This window comes from Sorex fumeus, unplaced genomic scaffold, assembly GCF_029834395.1.
Source record: "Sorex fumeus unplaced genomic scaffold, SorFum_2.1 ptg000033l, whole genome shotgun sequence".
Lineage (NCBI taxonomy): Eukaryota > Metazoa > Chordata > Mammalia > Eulipotyphla > Soricidae > Sorex > Sorex fumeus.
In genome coordinates this window covers 34,050,765-34,058,070 of record NW_026606090.1, presented here as the reverse complement: position 1 = coordinate 34,058,070, position 7,306 = coordinate 34,050,765, and positions in this window count along the sequence as shown.

Below are 7,306 nucleotides of genomic sequence, written 5' to 3'. Positions count from 1 at the left end.
AAAAGTCAATTAAAAAATGAATCAAAGGTCTTGAGATCAGATGTGAACTTATAAAGCACATTGAGGAAAATGTAGGGAGAATGCTCTAATACCTAGACCTCAAAAGAAACTTCAACAATACAATGCCATTAACAAAGGCTACAGAATCAAAACTAAATCAATGGGACAGCATCAGACTTAGAAGTTTCTGTGTGGGGGGGCTAGAGCAATAGCACAATGGGTAGGGCATTTGCCTTGCATGTGGCCGACATGGGTCTGATTCCCAGCATCCCATATGGTCCTCTGAACACCGCCAGGGGTAATTCCTGAGTGCAGAGCCAGGAGTAACCCCTGTCCATCACCGGGCGTGACCCAAAAAGAAAAAAAATTTCTGTGCGGCAGAAAAAAAAGGGCAAAAACTAAATGATATCTGAGTGGGAGAAAATATTCACACTTGACACATCAGATAAAAGGATGATATTTAGGATCTATAAAGTACTCGCAGAGATCAACCAAAAGATTAAACACCATGAAATAATGGAGAGAGGAAATAGACAGTCACTTTTCTGAGGAAGACCAATGGGTAGCCAGCAGGCACATGAAAAATGCACATCATCACTTATAATTAGGAAAATCAAGATGACAGTGAGATATCACCTTACACCAGTGAGAACGGCACAAATTAAAAATACTGGGAATAATCTCTGTTGTTGTGAATGTGGTAGAAAAGGAAGCCCCATTCTCTGCTGATGGAGTATCGTCTGGTTCAACCATTATGGAAAACAGTACAGGAGGTACTCGGAAAACTCAGAATTGAGCTCCCATATGACCCAGCGGTTCCACTTTTGGATATCTACCCCCAAGACTAAAATACATTCATTCAAAAGAACATATGCACACCATTATTCATTGAAGCACTGAGTAAAACAGGTGAACTTTGAAATCAACCTGGATGCGCAATGACAGATAAGTGCATCATGAAGATGTGGTAGAGATACACAATGGAATGTTACACAACTGTAAGGAACATAATTCGTGCAATTTCCTGCCACATGAATGGAACTGGAAAACATAAAATGAAGAAGGATAAACACAGGATGATATTACTTATATGTGTTTATTTATTTAATACGTATTTAGTATATTTATTTAATATATATACAGTATTTAGAATTACTGAATGAGGAAGTGCAATATTTTTAGAGGTGATGCCCAGATAAACCTTGGCCCCAGAGTATAGCGAGAAATAAAGAAACAGTGGAGGAGAAGGAGAGAAGGGACAGATGAGAAGCAACAGGGGCCAGATGGGGGATTAAAGTAAATGAATGGTGTTAAGAAATGATATCGAGCTGGAGCGATAGTACAGCAGGTAGGGTGTTTGCCTTGCACATGGCTGACCTGGGTTCGATTCCCAGCATCCCATATGTTCCCCCAAGCACTGCCAGGAGTGATTCCTGAGTGCAGAGCCAGGAATAACTCCTGTGCATCACTGGTGTGACCCCCCCCCCAAAAAAAAAACCAAGAAGAAGAAGAAGAAATGACAGCATCAAATTTCCAAACCCGTCAACACTACTGAAATCAAAAGACCCAAGTTCAACAACCAAACTTTGAAAGGTGCCTATCGAGAGGGTGGGCTGCGAAATTGAAAAGGCATATGGGGGGAATCTGGGGACACTGGTGGCAGAAGTTGACACTGGTGATGGGATTGGTGCTGCAAAATTGTATGTCTAAAACTCAATTTTGAATAACTTTGTAAATCTTTAAAGATTTAAATTCTTTAATTTAAAATATTTCCAAAAAAGAGAAGATTCAGCATTGAAAAATGTAAAATCTTCTCAAATAGATCTATGGATTGGGTACCAGGTCAATCAAAGTCATAGCTGAACTTTTTGCAGATCTCTGACAAGTTTATTCTAAAATTCATATTAAAAACAAAGAAATCTAGGTTGACCAAGGGAATATTGGTCATAGATAGTTCCACTATTCAATTTTAACTATTCCCATAAAATTAAGGTAAGCTTCAAATTACAATACTCATATCATATGTGGAAAGAAGTAGAGCAATAGACCAGAACAGAGTACAAATACAAACACAACCGGAACAATTATGTTCATTTGATCAGAAATGTTGAACATAAATTCTGTCTAACATGTTCACAAACAGGACTGATTGGGTTCTGCCAAGAAAAAAAAACTGATGAAGAAATAATAATATTTTTTATTGATGGTATTGGTATTCATTATTAACACAAAAAATGAAACTTGATCTAAACATCACTGTTAACTGTTATGAATATCACTTATAACATGTTATAAGTAATATAAGTGTATAAAGGATTAATATAAAACTTAATGTTCAAATTTTTACTGAAGCCACCTTATTTTGCCTGAGTTTAGGCAAAAGATTCTTAGATATGTCAGAAAAAAATTTTAATTAAGACTTTATCAAAGTGGAAAACTTTTTATCCGTGAAAGAAGATGTTAAGGAACGAAAATGCAAGCTATAGATTGGAAGAGATACTTGCAACACCATATCGAACAAAAGATTTGTATCAAAATATGTAAAATGTCCTCTCCTTGCCCCAACAAGATCCTGAGATGCTTTTCATGAATGAACCCTCTGGCTACTTATTAAGCTCCTTGACGGTCATGTTCCCAGAGACACCCAAACGAATCTTGGAATCTCAGAACTGAGCAGCTCTTGGCAGAAATCTCTCCAGACCTAATTATTAAAATTTTCGAATTTCAAGATCACGTGGCCACGCAATGTCATATGCTATTCATAATCAGCAATGGAAAACAAATTGTCTAATGTTGCCTTTTCAGCAGGTCTGAGTATTGGGGGGGGCGTGGACTCCAAATAATAATTGTGGGTGTCGAAATATTGAATGTAATCAAAGTAAAGAGAAATGTGGAAATTATCTGCCACACAGGCAGGGGTAGGGGTGGGATGGGGGGTATACTGGGGCTTTTGGTGATGGAAATGTGTATTGGTGAACAGTTTGATCATTGTATGACCGAGACTTAAACACAAAAGCTTTGTAGCTGTTCTCATGGTGATTCAATAAATAAATTTATATTTAAAAAAAGTTTTAAAAAACCACCTCTTAGCCAACAAGTAACCAAGTGAAAATCTGGGGAAGCAACTTAAATCTTCACCAGAGAGGATAAAAGCTTATAAATATGCACATTAAAAGATATCAAGAGCAATTTTCATTAGGAAAATGGAAATTTAAAAAACAATGAAATATCACTATAAAACCAATTTAGAACGACTTAGAAAACACTTTATTTTTTAAACCAAATTTCCTGCAAGAGAGAAGTAATCCTGTACCTCTTGTACATTGCTAGTCGAAATGCAAATTGGTGCAGACAATCTGGAAGTTTCATCGTTTCTTGCAAAAAGTAGATATTCACAAATCATTTGACCTAGTGATACCATTTCTAGGAACTTTTCCGAGAGAAATGAAAACTTCTATTCACTCAGGAAACACCTGTACACAAATAGGCTATACTCACAATTGTTGAAGTTGTTGTTGAAGTTGTTATACTCACAATTACCCAAAACTGGACAAAATATAATGTCCTCTGATAGGTGACTAAATAAAATCGTACGCTCACGCATTCAAAGGGAAGGGATGATCGGAGAGTGGGGCTAAATCACTAAAGGGAGAATTTGCAGCTACGACCTCCTTCGGTCACAGTAAGTCTACAACAAAACATGGACTGAGCTGCAGAAACCAGTCAGAAACCTGACAGACAAAGCTTCACAGCAAGAGACCAAAGCAGAGCACCGAGGTGGGTTCAACCTACGATGAATGAAGCTTTGCCTCAGAACATCAGGCTGCAAGTCAGGAAGATGCTTTAAAGGTGCAGATATTTGCCAGAATGGCTCTTTAGTCCTCTGACCCTCTACTGGTGACCCGGGCAGGAGGCACAGAACTCTGGGCAATCTACAGAGGTGGATCCGCAGCCCCTGCGTCTTCTTGATTCCCTGCCACCTTGTTGTTGGATCCCAGTCTCTGAAGTAGCAGACCCTGAATGCAAATCCACCAGGACAGCACCAGGCATTTCTACAAAATAGCTCAACTAGCTGGGCAGGGGCAATCATCAGGCATGTTTGCCACTAGCAGACAAAGAGAAGTGGCCTTGACAGTCCCCACCTGGCTGCTAGCTAGCGAGTCCCAAACTCAGGGTGAGCCGAAGACACGCACTTTCCTGGCTTCCCACCCACAGAAGGGCCCGTTGTCAGCACAGGGACTGAGGCCCAGCTGCCTGGACACCTGTTCCTGCACAGACTCTGAAGCCGTCACTCAGGGCGATGTGACCAGAACCGAGTGGATGCTGGCATGGCAGGATTCAAATCCCTGGACTCTGCTTGAATCTGACTCATAGATAACCCCACGCACTCAAGACCTTCACACCAAGACCAGTACCAGGTCTCCTCAAATCAATGCTACGGCACGGCCAAGTGCTTCCCTGGCACAGTTCAGCTGGGCTACAGTAAGTGTCAAACAACTGTGACTGCAAACTTTCGAATTATCACCCAAGCCAACTTGGCCAAGGCAGGTGATACGGAGACCCCTGTGCAGCAGCCCTTAGGGCACCGACAGATATTGATCAGAGAACTCCCCGGAACAAACCCCTAACACACAAGACTCCTAACACATAAGTCCCGGAAGGCCTCAAAGCAAACCCTGTTGGTGCTCACTGAGATGAGGTAAACAGAAGCAAATAACAACAAACACAAAAAACAAAACAAAACAAAAAAAAACCCAAAAAATCCCGAGAAAGAAAGCTTTAGCATGATGGGAGCTGAACAAAGGTGCTGAGACACAGGGGGAGAGGCCAAAAGTGGAATTAGTAAGCTTGAAACTCAAATAAACCACCCAAAATACCAGGCAAAAAGAAGAAAGTGTTTAAAGCAATAATATAAAATATGACCACTGAATTATTCAAACAAGAAATTGGGGGAGTGGTGTGACAAGATAAGGCAGTACAAGAGACTTCTAGAAGATGGGCAGGTCTACATCCTGATTAGGGTGGTGATTACCTGGCTCTGTGGGTGCATTTGATTCTGTTGAGACGGAAGCGGTCATTGAAGCCCGAGCCTATCAGGGCATTCCAACTCAATACATCAAGATCCTCCGTGAGCTGTATTGCGGATTCACTACCAAGACCTCACCATTCTACAAAGAAGTGATCATCCATGTCAAGAGAGGGGTTCGGCAGGGTGACACCATTTCACAGAAACTCCTCAGTGCCACCTCGAGAACATCATGCGACAACTGGAATGGGAAGGAATGGGAGTGAAGATAGATGGTCGGCAACTACACCACCTCCGCTTTGCTGATGACATTGTTTTAATAACACCAAACATCAGCCAAGTGGCACAAATGCTGGCCGACTTTGACCGTGAGTGTGGAAAGGTAGGACTACAGCTGAATCTTACGAAGACAATGTTTATGAGAAACAGCCTTGTTCCTGACGCCCCATTCGCTCTCAACGGAACGACCATCTCCGAATGCAACAGCTATGTGTACCTAGGTCGAGAGGTCAACATGACAAATGACCTGGCACCCGAGCTGCGCAGGAGGAAGAGAGCGGCTTGGAACGCCTTCAAGAACGTCGAAGAAATAGCTAAGAGGACCAAGAACCTCCGGCTCCGGGCACATCTCTTTGATTCCACTGTTCTTCCTGCATTAACATATGCCTCAGAGACCTGGGCCCTAAGCAAACAAGATGAGAACGCTATTCAGGTCTCCCAAAGAAGAATAGAAAGAGCTATGCTTGGAATATCACGTTTCACTCAAATGAGAGAAAGAATCCGGAGTTCTGATATCCGTCGACGATCAAGGATCAGGGACGCTGTCTCATTTGCCAAGGTGTCGAAAATCAGATGGGCTGGTCACGTAATGAGATTTAAAGACGACCGCTGGACTAGAGCTGTTACCGACTGGATCCCACGGGATGTCAAAAGACCATGTGGCCACCCACCTACCAGATGGTCAGACTTCTTAATCAAGATCATGAACAATCGGTTTGAGGCTCTTCGTGTTCCTAGAGCGAACAGATGCCATTGGGCTACACTGGCACGCGACAGGGACAAATGGAGACGTTACTGGCGCCCGCTGGAGCAAATTGACGATTAACAGGAAGTCAAGTGATCAAGTGATGGGTGCATTTGAACTCAGATAACTGCACCTACAGAAAAATTCCATTTTAATGGATATTGGGTTTTAAACATTAGGAGATATACCTTTTGAAGAGAAATGTCTTAATCAGAAAAGTCTATAGATAGACATTATGGCTGAAAATTTCATTGTTCCCAGACACTCATTCTGCTTTTTCTCCTTTTTCCCCTCCTATTGAGAGGCACTTAATTTTATTATCATTATCTTAGGGATTATGGCTTACAGTACTGATAAGTAGGGTTTCATACATAACCAAACACTCCAGCACCATACCCTTCAGCAGCCCTCCACCACTGGTCCAGGGCCCCCCCTCCCATTCCCCCAACACCTACCCTTCCTCCAGCGCTAAGCTTCCTAGTGAAGGCCTGTTTTCAGGGCCTTCTTATTCCTCTATTTATAAATCCGTGGAGAGATTATTCTGTCTGTCCCTCTTCTGACTAACTTTACTCAGCAAGATACTCTTCAGATCTATTCACACAGCCCCGAATTACATACTTTCATCTTTTCTTACAACTGAGTAATATTCCATTGTGAATATAAGACATAATTTTTTCACCCAGCCTTCTCCTCTTGGACGTGAGTTGTTGCCAGCTTTTGGCTACTGTGATAGTGTTGCCATGAACATAAAAATAAATTCAAATGACTTTTTCTGAATAGAGTTTTTAGGCTGGTGGGTTATATGCCAAGAAGCAGAATTACTGGGTCATATGGAAACTTGTTTTTGAAAAGCGTTCATGTTGTTTTCAAAAAATATTGAAGTAGTTGACATCCTCCCCAGCAGTGAATCGGTCTCTTTTTTCTATCCATACTAACATTAGTTGTTTTGTTCTTGGGAATGTGTGCCCGTCTCTCTGGTGTGAGATGGCAACTCACCGTTTTGATTTGCATTTCCCTGATGATAACTGATGCAGAACATCTTCTTCAGATGCCTTTAAATGTCTCCATATCCTCTTTGAGGAAGTTTCTCTTCATCTCTTCCCCACAGTCTTGATAGTTTGTTCTTGTTAAGTTCTACCATGAATATCTTGGATAGCAATCCTTTCTCAGATGAGCAATGGGCAAATATTTTCTCCCACATTGTGGAGGGTCTTTTTATCTGGTCGCCATTCCTTTAGCAGGGCAGAAGCTCCTTA